General features: G+C 40.7%; 1 long non-coding RNA gene across 1 annotated transcript; it reads right to left on the bottom strand.

Annotated features, from left to right (window-relative positions):
* Window positions 1-230: 230 nt before the first annotated feature.
* On the bottom strand, window positions 231-23,684 carry LOC120297696. The gene is made up of 3 exons (XR_005553859.1): window positions 23,515-23,684; window positions 2,306-2,399; window positions 231-1,243 (listed from the first exon to the last, which is right to left on the bottom strand). It is a non-coding gene; the product is annotated as an uncharacterized LOC120297696 (long non-coding RNA).

Raw genomic sequence — 23,684 nt, 5'->3', positions numbered from 1 at the left:
CCAGTGTGCCCCAAGCACACTCAGAGCCTACTTTTACTCCAAGTAAAAGAGGGAGAGAGAGAGAGGGAGGGAGGGGGAAGGAGAGGGAGAGGGGGAGAGGAAGAGGGAGGGAAGGGGGAGAGACAGAGTGAAAGGGAGGGAGGGAGAGAGAAAGAAAGAAAGAGGGAGAGGGGGAGAGGGAGGGAGGGCAGGGAAGGGAAGGGAAGGAGGAAGGAAGGAAGGAAGGAAGGAAGGAAGGAAGGAAGGAAGGAAGGAAGGAAGGAAGGAAGGAAGGAAGGAAGGAAGGCTTGATGACCCCAAGTTCTATTTCCACTTTGTGTTGTGGGCAGTTTTGTATACTTCTAACTATCATTTACACTAACATTTGCCATGCAGTATCCTCGACATATGACCCTAATGGAACCTCTAACCGAATGCAGCAGTCCTTAAGCCAATGCCCTGGTCGTATATTTAGGATGAACCAGATCTTTTAGTGGTTTCCTTCTACAGGGGGTCCTCGACTTACAACCAGAACTGAGCCCCAAATTTCTGTCGCTAAGTGAGATGGGTGTTAAGTGACTTTTGCCCCATTTTACGACCTTCCTTGCCATAGCCGTTCAGTGAATTTGGCTCCCCCCCGACCTTGCTCCTCAGAAGGTTGCCAAAGATGATCAGGGGACCCTGGGACACTGCCACCGTCATAAATATGAGCTCCCAAGAGCCCAGACTCTGATCACACGGCCGAGGGGATGCTTTCACGGTCGTAAGTCTGAAAAGGGGGCCTGCGTTCTTGGCTACAGGATGTCTTCTGCCCTGGGTGCCTCCGTGCCCCTTTGCCCCACTCGAGTGACCCTGAGGACCCAGGCAAACCTCCGGGTGGCCTCAAGGACTCCCTGGAAGAAGGCCCGTGACCAGCGGCCTGCAAGGGGGACCCATCCTTCCGTTCCCCACCATCCGGTCAGAGCTGAAGAAGCTTCCTGGAGGAGAAGAGAAACGTCTTCAAAGGGAGACAAGAAAGTCCACTTGCCTGGACTTTGGGACAAGCGTGACCTGCATGACGGAGAACTTCCATCGACATTTCTCTCCGTAGAAGCGCCCAGGAAAGTTCCTCTGCTGATGCTCAATATCTCTCCTCTTGTTCCTCAGCTCGTGTATCAGGCCCGAGAGTGGAAACGTCTTCACGAGACAAGGCCTTCTGGAGGTTCTCCCTGAAGGGATGATCCAGTCGTAGCATTCGAGGTCTGGGTTACCTTCTGCAGCATCCCTGTCAGGTAAGAGACGGGAGGAAGGAAGTCAGGGACTTTCAAGGGAATGGCTGGGCTGACCTCACTCTCTGGGAAGTCTACAGTGCTGGGAAGGATAGAGGGAGGAGAAGAAGACCATCACCAGAAAGAGGATGGGGTGGGGTGGGGTGGGGTGGGGTGGGGTGGAATGGAAGAGAAGAGAATATGGAATGGATTGTTGGGGAAGAGAAGAGAAGAGAAGAGAAGAGAAGAGAAGAGAAGAGAAGAGAAGAGAAGAGAAGAGAAGAGAAGAGAGAATAAAATAAATGAAATAAAATCATTTATCTGAAATGATATCGAACAGGACTCCTGTCAAGAAGAGGGTTGACTAGAAGACCTCCAAGATCCTTTCTGACTCTATTATTCTAAGTGCAGATGTTTATGTGCTTTAAATGGGGCATATTATGGTAAGTTTAACTGTGTAAAATGAAGTGTTTCACTTCAGTTTGCTTTAGCTAGACCCAAAACATGTGATGAACAACTGGGGAACGAGTTAGATCTACTCTAACAACAACAAAAAAAAGGACTAGGATGACCAGAGTCTTTCAATATTTGAGGGGCTGCCGTGGAGAAGAGGGGATCAGCCTGTTCTCCAAAGCACCTGAAGGCCGGACAAGAAGCAACGGATGGAAACTCGTCAAGGAGAGAAGCAACCTGGAACTAAGGAGAAACTTCCTGACAGTGAGAACAATTAATCAGTGGAACAATTTTCCCCCAGAAGTTGTGAATGCTCCAACACTGGAGGTTTTAAAGAAGAAATTGGACAACCATTTGTCTGAAATGGTACAGGGTTTCTAGCCTAAGCAGGGGGTTGGACTAGAAAATCTCCAAGGTCCCTTCCAGCTCATTTTATTCTATTATCGCTGCTAGAAGGGAGAGGGGTTTGGGAGGAGGGGAGGGGGAGGAGGGGAGGAGGAAGGGGGAGGAGAAGGAGGGGAATGTCCTTGGTGCTCTCAGCTTGCAGACATTTCATTTCCAATCTAGATAACATCATCAGTTGCCCAGTTTACTAATCAGACTCCTCCCTCACCTTCTAGACTCACCTGAGATTCCACCAGCAGCATGGAGTCCCAACATGATTCCAAACCCAAATCCAAGGGCCGGTCAGAGATAAGAGGATTACTAGATCGACTAGACCTAAATATAAATAATGGAAATGGAAACGGAAACGGAGAAAGAAAATGGAATTTTTTCAGTGAGCATAAATGGACTAAACTCCCCATCAAAAAGAAATAAAGTGTTCAGGAAATTACAGAAATTGAATACAAATATAATTTGTCTGCAAGAAACACATATTAAAGAACAACACCATAAATTATTGGAATATCCCAAAATTGGGAAACTTTATTATACATTAGCACATCAGAAAAAAGGGGGGTTGCTGTTTACATTAAAGAGACAATAGATTCTAAATTGGTATATTCAGATAAAGAAGGAAGAATCTTAATGTTGGAAATATATTTGTACCAAAAGCAAACACTGCTAGTGGCAATTTATGCACCAAAGAACAATCAAGGAGAATTTTATAAAAACTTACATAGAAAAATAATAGAAATGGAATACCAAAATATTTGCTTAGTAGGAGACTTTAATGCAATAGTAGACGGAAAAATTGACTAACTTGACTAAAAATTGCTTTGAGCAATAAAACAGGAAAAACCAGAAGAAGAAGATTACCCAGGATATATTTTGATATGGCAGAGGAAATTGGAATCCAAGATGTCTGGAGGCAAACCAACCCACAAAAACTACAACACACCTTTTATTCAAACAGTCAAAAATCTTGGTCAAGAATCGATATGATGTAGATCAGTGTTTCCCAAAGTGTGGTACGCGTACCCCCAGGAGTACGGGAAGAGTTTGGTGTGGGTACACGTTGCACCGGAGTTTAGTGGGGATCACGTGGGAATATCCATTGCACCGTGCTTAGCTGCGCCCACAGAACAAAGAAAGAAATAGGCACGTATCGCAGTTTTTACATGGGAACTGGGGCCATCATACATCGTATCGTAACTCATTATGACGGGAACTTCTGCGCATCCTTCGTGCAGCTCTGATTCGGCCATTTTTAAACTGCGGGAACATTAACAGTTAACGCTGAGCCTCGGAGCTGTTTAAAAGCCGGAGAATTGCAGTGTTATCAACGGTTAGACAGTCTTGTGAGGCGTGATCCGGCGTGAATATACTGCACTTCGTTATAGAGACAACTTACTTCTTTAATAGTTAGTTCCGGGTGCCTGTTATCGTGCTTTAGTAAGTTCCATTGATTTTGATTATTTTTATAAAATACAATTTTTATCCCTAACAGAGATTATGGATCGCTGGTTGAAATCTGGAACTACTAAACCGAAAGAAAGTAATGATTGTAATAGCAATCAACGAACAGGAAATAATGAAATTAACGACGAATCGACTTCAATTCTGAAAGAACCTGTTAAGAAAAAAGCAAGGAAAACTCGCAAGTACGACAAAGAATATCTTAAATTTGGATTCTCATGGACTGGAGATGAAAATGAGCCTATTCCACTTTGTGTCATTTGTTTTGAAAATCTAACAAATGAAAGCATGAAACCATCCAATTTAAAGCGCCATTTTGAGACAAACCATAATCAGTACAAAGATAAACCCATAGATTTTTTTGAAAATAAGCTTAAGGGTTTAAATCAGTCTGGAAAAATAATGCAGGGTTTGACGGGAGGTGACAATCAAAAAATACTAGAAGTTTCGTATCGCGTGTCACTTTTAATTGCCAAATGTACTGCAGCGGAAACCATTGGCGAAATTTTAATCAAGCCTGCAGCCAAGATAATGGCAGAAGTAATGATAGGAGATAGAGCGAAAGAAACTTTTGACCGCGTTCCTCTCTCAAATAATACAGTTCATCGACGAATCATTGATATGTCTAATAATGTAAAACAGATGTTATTATCTGATATTTCTCAAAGTCGTTATTATGCATTGCAAGTCGATGAGTCCACCGACATTGCGAATTTTGCAAATCTTATGGCGTTTGTTAGATACGAAAAAAATCAAGAAATTCATGACGACTTTTTATTTTGCCAGCATTTATTAGGTCACACAACAGGAGAAGATATCTTTAATGTTATGAATACATTTATGCAAGAGAACAAAATTGATTGGAATAGATGTGTTGGAATAAGCACAGACGGAGCAAAAAGTATAGTCGGAATTAATAAAGGACTCGTTGCAAGAATTCAAAATGTTGCTCCAAATGTCATATCCACACATTGTTGCATACACAGAGAGGCTTTGGCAACACGTAAGATGCCCGCTGATCTACAGAAAGTTCTGGATGAAAGCGTGAAAATCATTAACTACATTAAAAGCCACCCTTTGAATGCATGACTTTTTTTGCAAATATGTGAAGAAATGGGAAGTAGTCAGACCCAGCTGCTTTTTCATACCGATGTTCGTTGGCTATCTCAGGGAAAAATTCTAAACCGATTGTTCGAACTTAGACATGAACTTCAATGCTTTCTTAATGATAGATTTGAGTTGAGAAATTGTTTACATGACTGGAAATGGCTTTGTAAACTAGCATACTTAGCAGATATATTCTCTTTTTTAAATTGCCTCAACTTATCGTTACAAGGCAAAGAAATTTCATTGTTTCACGTTCAAGATAAAGTGAACGCTACCATCGCAAAACTAAATTTATGGCAAAAGAGAGTTGGTAATGGAGAAGTAGACTCGTTTCCCTCTCTTCATGAGTTTATAACAAGTTCGGCTACTAAAATTGAGGTTGATACTTTGAAATGCATAATACAGCATTTGGAGAGTTTGCAAGTTGGCTTGAAAAACTATTTCCCTGATTTAAACGAAAATATTGAATGGATAAGATATCCGTTCAACATTAACACAACATCCATGCCAGAAGGCTTGTCGCATGCAGAAGAAGAGCAATTGTTGGAGTTAGCTTCGGACGGATTCTTGAGAAATAAACATAAGGAGTGTACTTTAACATCATTCTGGTTACAAATGCAACATGTGTATCCAGTTTTAACAGAAAAAGTCTTGAAATACATCTTGCCTTTTCCAACTTCATATTTATGCGAAGTTGCTTTTTCTGCATTTGTAGACATTAAGTCGAAAAAAAGGAACAGACTATTGGATGTGGAACCGCATCTCAGATTAAAATTAACAACCAGGGAACCAAATTATGATGATCTGTCATCTCAACATAAACAATTTCATCCTTCTCATTGAATCAAATAAATGTTCTTGTCAGAATCCAATTATATTTCATCTTTAATTATCAAATATAGAAACTCCCAATTCTGCCTTCTCTGGATTCTGCCATCAGAGGGAGAGAAGGGGGAGAACAAAGGGGCTTTATGGCCCTCACTTCCTTCAGTACACTTCAAAGAGCTGAATGCTGAATGTGTGTTTATTGTAACATCAAAGCGTTAGCACTAGAGGACCTTATCATAACAAAGCAGGGTATTTGCCTTTCATGTAGTTACCTGAAGTCTCCATCCAGACGGAAGAAAGAAGAAAGGGGGTGGAATTGTGATACTTGAAACTATCACTGGAAGGGGGGTTGATTGGGTGGGACTACTGGGGAACCCCTTAAAACCTTGAATGGGAGAGCTTGAACCCCAAGTCCTGTCTAGCATGCCTGCAACCATTTTCTCTTAATAAAGGATTCCTGTTGGAAGAATTATTCCAAGAGTTCTGTCTTCTTAAGATGCAAAGTGGGGTGGGTCCTTACATTAGACAGGACTTGCAAAATTAATCCACCTGGAAGGGAGACCCTTGCCGGGGGATTTTGCAAAAAATTTACCATGTCAGACAATGGAGAAAGAGAGGGGGAAAACTCCCTGGAAAGAGAGCCGCTGACCCAGTTGGAACCTTGCCAGATGTTGGGATCTGAGAGGTCAGATTCCTCGGGAGAAGAAGTGGTGGAGACACAGGACCACAAGCCTCGCTGGTCGATGAACGTTGGAAAGAAAAGTGAGTGGAGAAAGGAATCAAGAAAGGTGACCCTGAGACGGGGGACCAAGCAACCAGAATGGAAGCAGGAGATGGAGAAATCCCTGCACGCAAGTGAAGAGGGAGGAAGCTGGGTACCGTACTCAGACTGGATCCTAGAGAAAGCTATTGACCTGATGAAGAGAACTCTCAGCTCCCTAGGAGAGGAGAATACTGAGCCCTACGGCCGCCCCAGTTCCTGGAGCCACAAAGGGAGAGACACCGAGGGGGACGTGGAACCTGCAACCCCAGGGACATCTACTGATCCAGGAGCCCCCACCCCCTACCGGACCACAGATGGCAATCTGGACGGAAGACACTACCACCCACAACGGAGGCACCGATCCATTCCAAGACGTCCACCGTTGGAGGTGAAATTCAAAGGGGAGCCAACACGCTTGGGGTTTTTCCTAACCCAAGTACTCAGCTACATGGAGGAATATGGGCAGGACATTCCCAGCGACAAAGCCCGCATCCGGATCGTGCAATCTGCCCTGGATGGACCAGCTGCGGATTGGGTAGTGAACTTGCATGACTCCAATGCCCCAGAACTCAGTAACTTCAACCGTTTCATGTCCTCTTTGAGAAGACGATTTGAAGACCCCCTGGCTGATCGCAAAGCCCGTGAAAGAATAACAACGATGAGGCAGGGCAAACGCCCAGTGGCCGAGTATACACAAGAATTCCGGCCATTGCCAGCAAACTGAATTGGCCAGAAGACATCCTCCTTGGCCATTTCAAAGACGGACTAAACTATGATCTATATGATGCTTGCCTGCCCCGAGGGGACCCACATCGACTTGAGGAATGGTACGTCTTGGCAGAGGAAGCAGAGATCGACATATTGAAGAGGCACCGCCGAGGAAAACAATGGAGCCGCCCCCCGCCTGAGCTGACACACCAACCGGTGAAATCATCGGATACAGCCAAGAAGCAAATGGGGTGTTTCAAGTGCGGAAGAGAAGGGCATCGAGCTGTAGAATGCCGCTCAAAGGCCCCCCAGCACAACCCAGACAGATCCCCAATCAACAAACCCAGAAAGTATTCAGCTAAGCCAAAAGAAACAGCCATGAGAATGATGGAAATTGCAGAAACCCCCACCTCTGCTCACCAAGGGGAAAGAACTCCAGCCTACACCACAGGGACGGTGGATGCCTCAGATGACAGCTCGGAGGGCGAACCCCTGGTAAGTGGATGCATCACACCCATCTTCAAAACAGTGACTATATTAATCCCCCCATGCCCGAAGCTGTGAAGGTGAAAGCCTTAATAGACTCTGGCTGCACCCGCTGCCTCATTAGCCCAACACTAGTGGGGAATCTGGGCATCCCATCCAGGAGACTGGAACAACCAATCTCATTTGGCCAGGGGGAGATGGATCCATAGCAGGGGGGGTGCCAGCTACCCTAGCCACTTTGCCAATACATCTCTCCCTGGGCAACCATGAAGAGGACTTAACGTTTGTGGTGACCCCAGGTATGGAATGCCCAATGATTCTAGGGATGGAATGGTTGAAAAAATGGAACCCCTGGGTAAATTGGAGGACGACAGAAATCAAATTCCCGAAGGGGGACCCTATGGACTTAAAACCCCAAGGGAGGCTACCAGAATCAAGAATAGAAAAAGCATCCATAGGAGAGGAAAAAAGATTAACAGAAATACCAGAGGAATATAGGGACCTTGCTGAAGTCTTCAGTGAGGAGAGGGCGAATGAGCTTCCCCCCCCACCGACCCACAGACTGTACCATTGAATTCAAGCCTGGGGCAAAACTCCCGAAGCCCAGATTATACTCCATGAGCCCAAAGGAGAAGGAGGAAATGGAAAGATTTATTAAAAAAAACCTGGAGAGAGGTTTCATTGAACCAGCCAAGCCTAAAGTGGCTGCCCCGGTCCTTTTTAGAGAGAAGAAGGATGGCTCTTTACGTTTATGCGTGGATTATAGGGCCCTGAACACAATCAGTGAAAGCAACCTATACCCGCTGCCCTCATGAAAGACATGCTGTCACACCTATCGAAAGGGAAAAATTTTTTCTAAACTAGACCTAAGGGAAGCTACTATCGCGTTGAGAATCAAGAAGGGGACGATGGAAGACTGCATTTAACTGCCCATGGGGTGCTATCATTCAAAGTCTTGCCATTTGGATTACAAGGGGGCCCTGCAGTCTTTATGCAATTAATCAATGACGTTCTAAGGGAGCAACCTATTTAAGGGTCCTTGTTTACTTGGACGACATCTTATCTTACTGAAACAAAAGAAGAACACGTCAAACTTGTCAGAGCGGTTTTAAAGAAGCTGCGAGCCACTCACCTATATGCCAAACTCTCAAAATGCGAATTCCACCAGGAAAGGATAGACTACCTAGGCTATCGCATATCCCCACAGGGTATTGAAATGGACCCGGAGAAGGTCAAAGCAGTACTAAATTGGGCACCACCCCGCACAAGAAAGCAACTACAAAGTTTCCTGGGCTTTGCAAATTTTTACCGCCAATTCATCCCCTCATTTGCCAGATAGCCTTGCCCCTCACTAACTTACTAAAAACGAAGGGAACATCCTCAGTAAAACCTAGCCAGCCACTAACATGGACAATGGAGTGCCAAGCAGCGGTTGAGAGACTAAAGAGACTTTTTTCTGCCGAACCAGTACTAAGGCACCCAGATATGGACAAGCCCTTCATACTACAGGCAGATGCAAGTGATGTGGCAGTGGGGGCTGTGCTATTACAAGAAAATGATGATGCAGTATTGCAACCCTGTGCATATACATCCAAGAAACTCACGGAAACAGAACAGCGCTGGCCCGTATGGGAGAAGGAGGCTTATGGGATACGTTGGGCATTACTCACGTGGCGACAGTTCCTGGAAGGCAACAAAATCCCCTTCCAGGTGTGGACTGATCACAAAAATTTAGAAGCCCTGAAAACTTCCAGGAAACTCAATCCCAAACAAGCCCGCTGGTCCCAGCATTTTCACCAATTCCAATTTAAGCTCAAATTTACCAGGAAGAAAGAACTTCCTGGCAGATGCACTATCTCGCATGCCCCAATATAACAGCGCACGAACCACAGACTCTAGACCAATAATGGCAGAGTCACAACTGGCAGCACCAGTAACCACAAGAACCCAAGCCAAAATAAAACCACAACTGGACAGCCAAACTGGGATTGAATTCAGAAAAAGTTTGGAAACAGATGAATGGTTCCAGAAAAACAAACATGTGTGCACAATGAGAGACGGGTTGCCTTGGGTAGGGGAAAAGTTATATATACCAACAACTCAAAGACTAACTTTCATGCACCTTTGCCATGACACAAAATCAGCAGGGCATTTTGGATTTGTAAAAACTTTACACTTAATTAAACGGCAATTTTGGTGGCCATCAATAAAAAGGACATAGAAAGTTATGTTGCCAGCTGCCCAACCTGTGCATCAGCAAAGAGGTTGCAAGGGAAATCGCCAGGGCTATTACAACCAGTGGCAAGTCCCTCAGCCCCCTGGAGGAAATAGCCATGGATTTTATAGTGGAATTGCCAGAAAGCAATGGGAATACTGTTATCTGGACAGTCACGGACTATTTTCCAAACAGGTGCACTTTATCCCTTGCCAAAAGATTCCCACTGCAAAGGCCTTAGCAAAACTTTTCATCCAGCACATTTACAGATTGCACGGGGACCCCAACGCATCATCTCTGATAGGGGAGTGCAATTTACGTCTGCATTTTGGAAGGAATTTTTATCCCTCTTAGGGACCACTCAGGGACTGACATCTAGCCACCACCCTCAATGGACAAGCGGAACGGTGCCAGTCATACTTGAGCAATATTTGAGATGTTTTTTAAATTTCCAGAGTGATTGGACGGACTTACTCCTTTTGCAGAAGTTGCCTACAATAATGCAGTCCACTCCAGCACAGGTACACTCCTTTTCAAATAGCCACGGTCAAGTTTCAACCCTATGCCAGAATTAACCCCAAAAGAACCAACGATCCCTTCACTGAAAGAATGGATGGAAAATACAAAACACCTGGCCAATAGTCAGAAAATCACTAGATGAAGCTAGGCAGGCATACAAAGCACAAGCCGATAAAAAAAGGGTTGAGCCTACACCATTCATTATAGGAGAAATGGTGTACTTATCTACAAAATACCTAAAGTCCCTACAGCCCTGTAAAAAACTTGGACCAAAATATATAGGACCTTTTCCAATTAAAAGATCATAAATCCAGTAACAGTAGAATTAGAATTACCCAAAAATCTCAGGCAAATACACCCAATTTTTCATTGCAGCTTGCTGAAAAGAGAGCATCAGTCACCTCTACGGCCAAAAATCCCCCCCCCACCACCTCCAATCATGGTGGAGGGTGAACAACACTTCGAAATAAAGGAAGTCCTTGACTCTAGGAGATATCATGGAGCAACTCAGTACCTAGTTGCCTGGAAACACCTCCCTCCTCACAAATGAGTGGGTCCATAAACGTCATGTCAGAGCCCCGAAGCTATTGAAGAAGTTTCACACAGAGTATCCTAACAAGCCTAACTAAATTTTATACTTGTGTTTTCTTTCAGGTGGATCTCTCTTATTGTTAAGAGGGGCCGGATGTCAGAATCCAATTATATTTCATCTTTAATTATCAAATATAGAAACTCCCAATTCTGCCTTCTCTGGATTCTGCCATAAGAGGGAGAGAAGGGGGAGAACAAAGGGGCTTTATGGCCCTCACTTCCTTCAGTACACTTCAAAGAGCTGAATGCTGAATGTGTGTTTATTGTAACCTCAAAGCGTTAGCATACCAAACAAAGAGGGTATTTGCCTTTCATGTAGTTATCTGAAGTCTCCATCCAGACGGAAGAAAGAAGAAAGGGGGTGGAATTGTGATACTTGAAACTATCACTGGAAGGGGGTTGATTTGGGTGGGACTACTGGGGAACCCCTTAAACCTTGAATGGGAGAGCTTGGACCCCAAGTCCTGTCTAGCATGCCTGCAACCATTTTCTCTTAATAAAGGATTCCTGTTGGAAGAATTATTCCAAGAGTTCTGTCTTCTTAAGAGGCAAAGTGGGGTGGGTCCTTACAGTTCTTTATAATATAACTTTCGTTTATTTTGTGTATGTACAAAAAAAAGAAAAAATAAATATATTTTGATTTTTATTAAAGCATATGTTTTTTATGAGGGGTACTTAGCGTTACGAAAATTATAGGAGGGGTACACATATGTCAAAAGTTTGGGAAACACTGATGTAGATGACTGCGGACATGAGAATGATATTGAGATAGAAAGAGGCACATGGGCAGACCATAATCCCTTGGAAGTGACTTGGAAAGGAATACAAAAAAGATTAAGATGGACTTTAAATTAATCTATATTAAAAGAAAGAGAATTTATAGAGCTAGCGAAAAAAGAAATGGATTTTTTTTTCAAAGAAAAAAGAAGAAGATACAATGTTACAAAATGTATGGGATACAGCTAAGGCGTACTTTAGAGGCATAGCTATAACGTATATGGCAAAGAAAAATAAGCAGAGAAGACAGCAATATGTACTGTTAAAATTTTTTGGGAAAGTTAGAATCAGAACTGCAAAAAAATCCACAAGAAAAGGCCTTGGAAAGAGAAATGGACCTAATAAAACATAAATTTAATCTGTTGGACTCAGAAAAAGTGGCAGAACAGATAAAGAGAGCAAAACAGAACTTTTTTGAGAATGCCAATAAACCAGGAAGATGGCTAGCCTATAAACTTAAAAAGCAGAAAGAGAAGAAAATGAGACAGAACCTACCAGATGGGAAAAGTCATCTACAATTTAAAAATGAAGACATAAAAAAGATTATATGGAGTTTTTTTCTGTTTGGTCTTTGGCGCCTCTGAGTCCAAGTAGACATGACTCCGAGGTTGTTGACGATCTCTCGGTCAGAGGTTGCTCGAGCCAAACCTGGCTTCCGTTTTGGTTTCTTACCATTTGTGTGGACGCTTTTTTAAACAAAATAAAAACCAGGAGAGGAAATATAGGCAATAAAGAAAAATAGTAAATGGTAAAAGAAAAGAAATAGAAAAGGGAAAGAAAGAAAGAAAGAAAGAAAGAAAGAAAGAAAGAAAGAAAGAAAGAAAGAAAGAGAGAGAGAGGAAGAGAAACAAAGAAAGATGATTTTTAAAAAGCCTACCAATCTTCTTGAGACTGGTTATGGATATCTTTATAGAGTATTTTGCTAATCTCGCTAAGGTTACATCGTAATTTGCATAATATAAAGACACAATTTGAGGCGCATCAGAAATGATTGCTAAAAATGAACAAAGAATTCAGAAAATGGAAAATAAATCATATGATATGCCACAAAGAACCTCTTCTTTGAGGGAGTCAAGCTGTTCTCCAAAGCCCCTGAAGGCAGGACAAGAAGCAGCGGATGGAAACTAACCAAGGAGAGAAGCAACTTAGAACTAAGGATGAACTTCCTGACAGTTAGAACAATTAACCAGTGGAACAACCTGCCTCCAGAAGTGGCGAATGCTCCAACACTGGAAGTTTCCAGGAAGAGACTGGACAGCCATTTGTCTGAAATGGTATAGGGTCTCCTGCCTGAGCAGGGGGTTGGACTAGATGACCTCCAAGCTCCCTCCCAACTTTACTACTACTACTACTACTACTACTATTATTATGACAAAAATAGAGGCACTTAATGCAAGAAAATGAAAGATTAGAACAAGCAAATCAAGCTTAGAAGGGGCAGTTGCAGCCTTGAAAGTGGAGAAAGTTGTACAAAACTTACAATTCCAAAATATTCCTGAAGACAGAGAAGAAGACATAGCAGAAGTGATTATTAATCTACTGGCAGAGGCTTTAAAACAGACTGAGCAGAGATACAAATGGAAATAGATGAAATATTTCAAATGAATTCAAGCTACGCAAGGAATTACAAATTCAGAAAACAATTAAGAGATGAGATACTGAGAAGAGTCAAAGATGAACCATTACAATAGAAGAATAAAGAAATTGTGGTGTTAAAGCAGATCCCTAAGAGAATAAGAGATACCTGAAGACAATATCACTTTCTAACTACAAAGCTAATTGCAAAAGGTGTAAACCTGGATGCCAGAAGGGATCCTAATTAACAAGACATCAACTGGACTCAGTTTGGAAGGCACAAGACTTTGATGAAAGAAACCAAGCATTCCTAAATGAAAGAGCAGAACATCAACAAGAGGAGAGAAAAGGTCAGAAAAAGACAGAGGAAACAACTATACAGACAGAAGAACAGAAAGAGAAGCCCGACCAGGAGGGTGAGGGAATGGCAAGAGAACAGAGAGGACTACAAGATCGAAGAGACCTAAATATAAGTAAACAAAATGGAGAAAGAAAACGGATTTTTTTTCAGTGAATATAAAGGGACTGAATTCCCCATCAAAAAGAAATAAAATTTTCAAAAAATACAGAAACTAAAGATAGATATAATTTGTCTGCAAGAGACACACATAAAAAAACAACACTTCAAACTTTTGGAATACTCCAAATTGTGCAGCAGCAGCACAACAGAAAAAATGAGGAGTAGCTGTATATATTAAAGAGACACTAGACTCTAAAATGATTTATTCAGATGAAGAAGGAAGAATTGTGATGGTAGAAATAGTTTTACATCAAAACAAACACTTTTGATAGCAATATATGCACCAAACAATAAACAAGAAGAATTGTATCAAAATCTCCATAGAAAAATAACAGAAATTGAGTATCAAAATATTTGTTTACGATGAGATTTCAACGCAATAGAAGATAGGACAACAGACTATAAAAGTAGCAAAACAGGAAAAAGTAGAAGAAAAAGCTTACCTAAGATGTTTTTTGATAGAGGAAATTGGGGTACAAGATATCTGGAGGGAAACTAATCCAGAAAAACTACAATACACATATATTCAAATAGCCATAAATCTTGGTCCAGAATTGATATGATATGACACCTGAATTAAGGAGCATTATGCAGGAGATTGAGATAGAATTAGATACATCGGCAGACTTTAACCCTTTAAAAATGACACAGAAAGGAATACAAAACAAAACTAAGATGGACCTTGAACCAATCTATATTAAAAGAAAAAGAATTCATAGAATTAGCAACAAAAGAAATGGAGCTTTTCTTAAAAAAAACAAAAACACAAAAGAAGATACAGCACTACAAAACATATGGGATGCAGCCAAAGTATATTTTAGAGCAGGGCTTTTCAACCGGGGGTACGCGTACCACTGGTGGTACGCGACCATCTGGCTGGTGGTACGCGGCATCGCCTTCCTCCCCCCGCGGCATAACCTTCCTCCCCCCCCTGCTCCGCTCCTTCCCACACTTGTTTGTGGAAAATATGCTGCTTGGTGGCAGCCTACACGAACTCTACCGAATGTGCCCTGCAGGAGGCGCATGAAGAGCATAGGCGCAGAGCAAGGCCCCGCCCTCCACAGAGACTCATTGTGCAGCAACCGGATTGACTTCTTCTTGTGCATGCAGGTCAGCGGGATCCATATCGCCCTTCCCCTCTCTCTTCTTACTTCACAACAATTGCTAGGCTGACAGAAGCGCGAATCGACTGTAGCCTGGCGCTGATCCTGGCACTTCTGCTAAATTAGCAAGCCGCATGTTTCCCAGCAAAGCAGAAGCAAGTGAGCTGGGCAGCAGCTCAGGATCAGGGTGCGCAGCTAAAGCTGATCCGCGCTTCTGCAGAGTAGCCCAGAAGCGCAGATCAGCTGTAGCTGCTCTCCTGGGCTCCTGCCCAGCAAACTTGCTTGAGCTTTGCTGGAAAACATGATGCTTGCTAATTTAGCAGAAGCGCGAATCAGCTGTAGCCAGGAGCTGATCCTGGCGCTTCTACTGAATTAGCAAGCGGCATGTTTTCCAGCAAAGCACCAGCAAGTGAGCTGAGCGGAGCTCTCCTGTGCCTCTGCCTCTGCACATGCACAGCCAGGTTTGGCATGTCACCATGGTCACCGGCAGCACAGCCACCAGCCACGCTGGCAGCCTGTCCCCCTCCCCTTGTCCCTTCCTGGGCATGGAGGGGGGGAAGAAGGAAGAGACAAAGAGGGAGGGAAGGAAGGGACAATAAGAGAGGGAAGAAAGGGACAATGAGAGGGAGGGAGGGAGGGACGGAAGGAGGGAATGGGAGGGAAGGAAGGAAGGAAGGGACAATGAGGGAGGGAGGAACAATGGAAGGGAGGGAGGGAAGATACAAAGAGGGAGGGAAGGAGGAAGAGACAAAGGGAGGTGAAGGAAAGGAAGGAAAGAAGGATGGAAGGGACAATGGGAGAGAAGGGAGTGAAGGAAGGCAGGCACCCACCCCAGTCTCATCCCCCTCTACCAGAGACCTGCGGATTTTCCCCCACAGGCACCCTGCAATCTGAGTGATCAGCTGGCCACACACCCCCGGCCATTGATCACATGACCCTGGGACACTGTGAACGTCATAAGTATGAATCAGTTGCCAAGCATCCGAATGTAAATCCCAAGACGCTGGGGAATGCTGCAACAGTCATAAGTGTGAAAAATGGTCATAATTCGCTTGTAACTTTGAACAGTTACTAAGCGAACTGTTGTAAGTCGAGAACTACCTGTACTTTCTCATTTTTTCCTTTTTGGGGGGGGTTCAAGTTTTTGATACCTTGCTGGTATCAAAAGTGATGGTACTCGGATATTGCCTTATGCGAAAAGGTTGAAAAGCCCTGTTTTAGAGGTGTAGCTATAACATATACGCTAAAAAAAAAAACCAAAGAAAAAAGACAAAAAGATATATTGTTAAGGGAAGAATTTAAAAAGTTAGAATTACAACTACAAATAAATCCACAAAAGAAAATATTGAAAAGACAAATGGAAACAATAAAACATAAATTAAATCTAATGGAATCAGAAAAATTAGCACAGCAAATTAAAAGAGCAAAACCATTTTTTTTGAAAATGCAAATGAACCAGGAAGATGGTTAGCCTACCAACTTAAAAAACAAAAGGAGAAAAACTGATAAATAACTTAGTAGATGAAAAAGGCCGTTTACAATTTAAAAATGAAGAAATAAAAAAGATAATCAAAGAATACCACAAGAAATTGTATGATATAAAACAGGGGTCTCAAACTGCCGGCCCACCGATATCATTACTAAATGTGGATTATAAAATCTTTATTTCAGTAATAGCGGAGAGACTGAAAAGATTTCCAACTCAATTGATACATCCAGATCAAAATGGATTTTTTACCAAAGAGACAAATCAAAAGTAATCTAAGAGTTATAATGGACATATTGGAATATTACAAACTGTATCAAGGGAAACAATTGGCATTAATATTTTTAGATGCTCAAAAGGCGTTTGATAATGTTTCCTGGCAAGTTATGAACCAACAAGTAGAAATAACGGACCTTGGACAAAACTTTAGAAATATAATTAAAACAATACGCTACAAACAAACAGCGAAAGTGATTGTAAATGAAGACTACACAGAGAACTTTGAGATAGGAAAAGGTACAAGATAAGGAGGTCCATTATCTCCATTGTTATTTATCTTAACTTTGGAAGTTTTAAATAGAAATATTAGACAAGATACAGAAATCAAAATGAATTTGGATATAATAATGCTACAAGAAGTCCACATAAAAAAACATCAACATTTACTAAATTGCCCCAAATTGGGGAACATGTTCGCAGCACTTTCACAACAAAAAAGGAGGAGTTGTAGCATAGACCAAAGAGGAAATTTCGGCAAATCAAATTTATAAAGATGAAGATGGTAGGATTCTAATAATAGAAGTAATATTGAACAAAACAAAAATAGCCCTTGTGGGAATTTATCCCCGAATGAAGGGCAGAAACAATTTTATAAAAAAAACTACATAATATTATTAGTAAATTTGAATATGATAATATTTGTATAATGGGAGATTTCAATGCAATTGTGGATAGACATCTAGATTATAAAAGCGGTAAGATTAGAAAAGGAATTAGAGGAACACTACCTAGTACCTTCCTAAAAATGGTAGAGGAGTTTAATATTCAGGACATTTGGAGGGAGAGGAACACAGGGAAAAAGCAGTACACGTATTACTCGGGGCGACATCAATCATGATCCAGAATCAATATGGTGTGGTTGTCAGCAGATCTATATTCGGAGATGGAGGATATCATAAGGGATACAATGTTTTGGGCAGATCACAACCTAGTTAGAATCAGATGGAGAGGGCAAGAGAGAATAAAGAGATGGACCCTGAAAAGAGCAATTCTAAAACATAAAGAGTTTAAATTGAAATTGGAAGATCAAATGGATCTGTTTTTTGGACAAATAAAAAGGAAGATACAAATTGCCAAAACTTATGGGACACAGCTAAAGCCTACATGAGAGGTGTTGTAATTTCTTATATGGCCAGGGAAAATAAAATTAAATTACAGAGACAAAGAAATTTAGAGGATGAACTTAGTAGGGCTGAGGAAAATTTACAAAATGAACCACAAAGACATGATTTGAAAAAAACAGATAAATCTAATTAAACACAAGATGAACACTATTGAAAAGGAAGAATTGGGGCAGCAAATAAAATGTACTAAGCAAATTTTTTTCGAAAATGCCAATAAACCGGGGAGATGGTTGGCCTACAAAATAAAGAAACATAACGACAAAAAGAGGATCAGTAAACTATATAATGAAGAAGGTGATATGGTATACCAGAATGAAGGGAAGAAAATAGTGACCTATGAGTTCCATAAGAAATTATATAAAGATGATGAACGGAAAAATAATGATGATACTCTAAAATATCTGCAAATAGCTGACTTACCGAAAGTTCCAGAGGAGTTTAAAAATATGTTGAACAAAGAGGTAACACCCCCTAGAACTATAAGAGGCAATTAAGAAACAAACAAACAAAAAAAAACCAAAGCCCCAGGGCTGGATGGTTTACCAGCAGAAATATATAAAATTTTTGTCAGAATCCAATTATATTTCATTTCTAGTTATCGACTATGGAAAACCCCATTTCTGCTCTCTCTGGATTCTGTCATACTACGAAGGGGGAGGGGGATGAGCAGGGGGGGTTTATGGCTCTCACTTCCTTCATTAAACTTCAAAGGGATTGAATGTGGATTCTCACTAAGAGGACTGACCGTAACAATATGGCCATAACCTTTCATCTACTCCTCTCTGAGTCTCCCTTTTACTCAGCCTTCCATCCTTCCAGGGTAGGTAAAATGAGGACCCAGATTGTTGGGGGCAATGTAAATATATATATATACATTGCTTACTGGTGTACACCGCTTAGAGAGTGCTTGCACTTAAAGCGGTATATAAGTCTCATAAATAAATAAATAAATAAATAAAAGTGTGGGGGGACAATGCAACGCCTGGAGTCTGGGAAAAGAGAAGAGGTGGATCGTCACCCGGAAGAACTGTGGGGTGGGGGGCTGCTTGAAAACATTTAAAACATTGAAGGGTGGGAGAGAATTCCTCAGATCCTGTCTAGCACGCCTACAATCATTTTCTCTTAATAAATATGCCTATTGGAAAAGATATTCCAAGAGTTCTGTATTCTTAAGATGTAAAGTGTCCTTACAATTTTACAAGAATCTTTAAGTCCAATATTGATAGAATTATTTAATGAGGTTCTTAAAAATGCAAAAATACCAGCTTCATGGGAAGAAACTCTCCTCACATTAATTCCCAAGGAAAATTCAGATTTGATGCTTATTAAAAACTTATGCCTATTTCATTACTAAATTCAGATTACAAAATTTTCATGGCCATAATGGCTGAAAGCTTTGAAAGATTCTTAGTAGAATTTATACATTCGGATCAAAATGGTTTTTTATCTAAAAGATATATAAGAAACAATGTCAGGATTGTATTGGATGTATTGGAGTATTACGAGGTCCATAAGAAAAAACAAATCGGATTAATTTTTCTCAATGCACAAAAAGCAGTTGATAACGTGAAATGGGATTTTATGCTCAATCAATTGGTGTATATGGATTTTGGGGAGAATTTTATAAACATGTTTAAATCAATTTATTCCAAACAGGTAGTTAAAGTAATAATTAATGGAGAAACAACTGAAAGTTTTCAAATTCAAACAGGCACAAGGCAAGGTTGTTCATTATCACCAATATTGTTTGTACTGTCCCTGGAGGTATTAAACAGGGGGATTCGGAAAGATGAGCAGATCAAAGGATTAAAGATTAAGAGAGAAATGTTTAAAATGCAAGCCTTTGCAGACGATCTTGTTCTCATAATTGAAGAGCCACTACAATCAGGCTAATGGAAATATGGGGAAATAGCAGGCCTAAAGATAAATAAAGAAAAAACTAAAATGCTCGTTAAGAACATGACCAGAGCACAGAAAAATGGATTAGTTGATAGATTAGGCATCCAGAGTACAAAGAAAATAAAATATTTAGGGATACAATTAACAGCTAGACGTGCCACACTTAAAAGAGATAATTATGATCAATTAATGGAACAGATTAAAACTGATTTAGATATTTGGACCAATCTGCAGCTCTCTTTCATGGGTAGAATTGTTGTAATTAAAATGAACGTGCTACCCAAAATATTATTTTTGTTCCAATGCATACCCATCAAATTAAATAAGAATTTTTTTCAAAATTTCAATCAAACCATACTTAAATTTATTTGCCAAGGGAAAAAAGCAAGGATTGAGTTAAAACTATTGCAAGATGCAAAGGAAAGGGGTGGACTCGGTCTCCCGGATCTGGAAAAATATTATCAGGCTACAGTATTATTATGGGTGCGGGATTGGATACAATTGAAAAATAGGAGATTACTAAGTCTGGAAGGTCATGATTTGCAGATTGGATGGCACGCTATGCAATGGGATCAGAAATACCAGGTCCACCAGTACTTCCGGAGGCATTACATCAGACGAGCGCTAACAGACGTATGGGAATTAGGCAACAAAATTATATGCAAGTCCACAACTGGATTTCAACATTGGAAATGCATATACACCCAAAATTTATACAATTAGGGAAAGTAATAACGTATAAAAATGTATTAGACGAGAGAGTGGAATTGAAATCAAGGAAAAATCTTCAAAATGAAGGGATAGAATTGGAATGGTGGGCATATCTTCAACTACAATCAAGATACAGGAAAGATAAAAAAGAGTGGGGTATAAAAACAGAGTGGATACAGCTGGATAAAATATTATTAGGAACTGGGGATAAGATGATTGAAAGACTATACCACTACCTTTTAGATCAGGCAATGTATGAAGAACAGGTTAAGGAAACCATGTTAACGTGGAGTAGGGATTTCGGCTTCCATATTGATCTGCATATCTGGCAAGAATTGTGGGAACCTAACCCTAACCCACAAGGTTAGCCAAAATGGGCCCAAATCTCTCAACCATGTTAGAAATGCAAATTGGCAATAGGGACCTACTACCATATGTTGTGGGAATGCCCTAAAGCCTGCGATTATTGGAACAAGATAAGAAAATGGTTGGAAGAAATATTATTGATGGAGATAGGGCTAAAACCAGAACTTTTTGTACTGGGCATAACTATAGAGAAATATGACAAAGGGATAGGTTATTTGATGCTGCACATTCTGACTGCTGCTAGATTGGCGTATGCCCAAAAATGGAAAAATAAAGAAACTCCCACAGAGGAAGAGATATTATATAAAATATTATTGTGTGCTGAAATGGACAGGCTCACGATGGAACTAAAGGACAAGTGGATTAGAATATCCTTTTTACAATCTCTTTTGCCTTGCATCTTAGTCTCCCAATTTAATTCTTTAACTCTTTGTCAGAAAAAGAAATTTGGATTTGTAAATGTTTCGCAGTTGTGACTTGAGCCTACTTAACGCCCCTAGTTGGGGGGCTGCAAGGCAAAAGAGATTGTAAAAAGTATAACTGCAGTATAGCAGTTAAAAAATGCCAAGGTGTAATCAATCAGACCGGTCTGTCTGAAAAACTTCCTGCATATACTCCCTTGACTCGGCTGGCAGACAGGGGAGGACAGCCTGTGGCTTGGTGGTTAAATCACTGCCTAGTATGTAAACTGCCCAGGTTCGAATCCCATAAAGAGTGTGGCTAACTGAAGAGAGCAGAATGAGCTCGAAATGGCCATCTTAGTCTCCCAATTTAATTCTTTAACTCTTTGTCAGAAAAAGAAATTTGGATACCTCCTGTCGGCAGTGAGAGAAAGGGGGTGGAAATGGAATGCCTGAGACTATCGCTGTAAGAAGGGGGTGTTTGGGTGGGGCTACTGGGGAACCCCTTAAAACCTTGAACCATAGGGCTTGGCCCAAGTCCTGTCTAGAATGCCTGCAACCAGTTTCTCTTAATAAAGATGCCTGTTGGAAGAAAGATTCCAAGAGTTCTGTCTTCTTAAGATGCAAAGTGGGGTGAGTCCTTACATTTATGTACATACATATATATACATATACATACATACAAACACACGCACATACATACATACATACATACACACACATACATGCATACATATATATATATATATATATATATATGAACTTTGAGAAAATAAATACTATTAATCTAGGAGGGATATATATTCTAAGTAGTATGTTATTTCTTATGTTTTGTTACTCTTGCTTTCTTCTCTTCTTTTTTATTTCTTTTTCGTTCTTCTTCTTTTCCCCTTTCTTTTTACTCTTTTATCCATGACTTAAGAAACGTAAAAATATGGAAAAAATAGAATTAAGTCTCTCAATGTAAATGTAACTAATCGCTGAGAAAAGCTTTACAGCAGTGGTTCTCAACCTGTGGGTCGGGACCCCATTTGGGGTTGAATGACCATTTCACGGGGGTCACCAAACAATGCAGTCTGCCATTTTTTTCCTCTTTTCCTTAGCTGTGCTACTCCCTTTTATTCTATTGGCTTTTGAAAGCCAATAGAATAGACTCTTTTGAATAGAGTCTAATTCTATTGGCTTTCAAAAGCCAATAGGAATTGTCCAGGCTGTCTCTGCCCTGCTGAACCCGCCAAAAGTCCCATTCTGCAAACGGTGCTGCACCAGTTGAGTAGTCCTCGACTTACGACCGGTTGAGTAGTCCTCGACTTACGACCGGTTGGGGGTCGCAGCATTAAAAAGGTTGAGAAACACTGCTTTACAGTAAGAATATTCAAGGTGGGAGAAATAAACTAAAATAAGGATTGTAACAGGATTGATGATAAGGCAATCCAAATGACTGAAAAGAAAAGAAATGTACTAATATAATGATTATTTTTTAGGAATATTGGAAAAAATATATACTAAATTGTCATTTATTAAAACAATAAGAATTGTATTAACTCAATGTTTGCAAAAAAGAGGAAAGAGGAAATCAACTAAAATTAATATATGGAATACAGACTATAGAGACAACACACTGTTTACCAATTATTGACTTATGCTTGTAAAAGAATTAATAAAAAATATAATACAAAAAAAAATCTACTGGAAAAAATACAACAGCGTGGAGAAATAGCAGGACTGAAAATAAATGGGTTGTATTCTATGTAAATGTTAATTCTGATGGCCCAGAATAAGATCTCTCTCTTTCTTAGGCATCTGACATAGATGTGCTCTCCAGCTGAACAAGAGAAAGTAAGATCACACCTCCTAATATAATCTGTCAATTGAAAAATCCAGGGTGCGTTTAACTGAAACTTTACAGTTCTATTCTTGGGAGTCTTTTAGGTTTCATTGCTTTAATTGAATACTAATATTCAATTAATATTAACATTCAAGAGAAAAGACAAATTGCATAAATTCCCAATTCAGCTCTGAGGGCAGTAGCTGAAGTCCTTTTGTCTACCTCCAGGATGCTCCTCAGATGCTGAGATTTGGATTGTTCTAGTAGTGATATATATTAAGCACCAAACTTCAATTCGATATAAGGGTTTCCGAGTAACATTGTCATTCTTAGTGTACCTAACCTGTAATTTCTAGAGTCCTATTTATTCTATTTTATTTATATATAGAAATACTATTATTGCCAACTTGAATCCAACTGGACATTATAGATATTATTTATATGTGAAATGAACATGCCAATATAGGGCTTCACAACTTGGGGTATTTTTTGAACATCTGAATATCTGCTTTCCAGGGATCTTATTGTTCTTCAGGCCGTTTATGACGAATCTGAACATGAAAAAAAACCAAGTTTACTAAGATGGTGAAAAGCAGCTCTTGAATTCCATGGAGAAGATATGACGGCATCTGTTGCTACCCATCACCAACCCACTCACTTTATCAGATAGAGGAAAAAGACACACAAACCTGTGGGACTTTGTAAGTGCCTGCTAATGTTGACACCTGGTTGGAGATGTCCCTGGCAGCTCCATCAAGAAGAGCCAAAAGATTGTCCCTCCTTCCACCGCCATAATTGGGGACATCGGCTTCTCCAGTGAAGAGAAGGTCCAGCAAGGCGACTGAAGTGCTTAAAGGGC

Source organism: Crotalus tigris, unplaced genomic scaffold (genome assembly GCF_016545835.1).
Source record: "Crotalus tigris isolate CLP2741 ecotype Arizona unplaced genomic scaffold, ASM1654583v1 scf7180000023665.568952205:98525, whole genome shotgun sequence".
Taxonomy (NCBI): domain Eukaryota; kingdom Metazoa; phylum Chordata; class Lepidosauria; order Squamata; family Viperidae; genus Crotalus; species Crotalus tigris.
The sequence above is the reverse complement of the archived record's forward strand: the minus strand, read 5'-3'. Positions and strand labels throughout refer to the sequence as shown.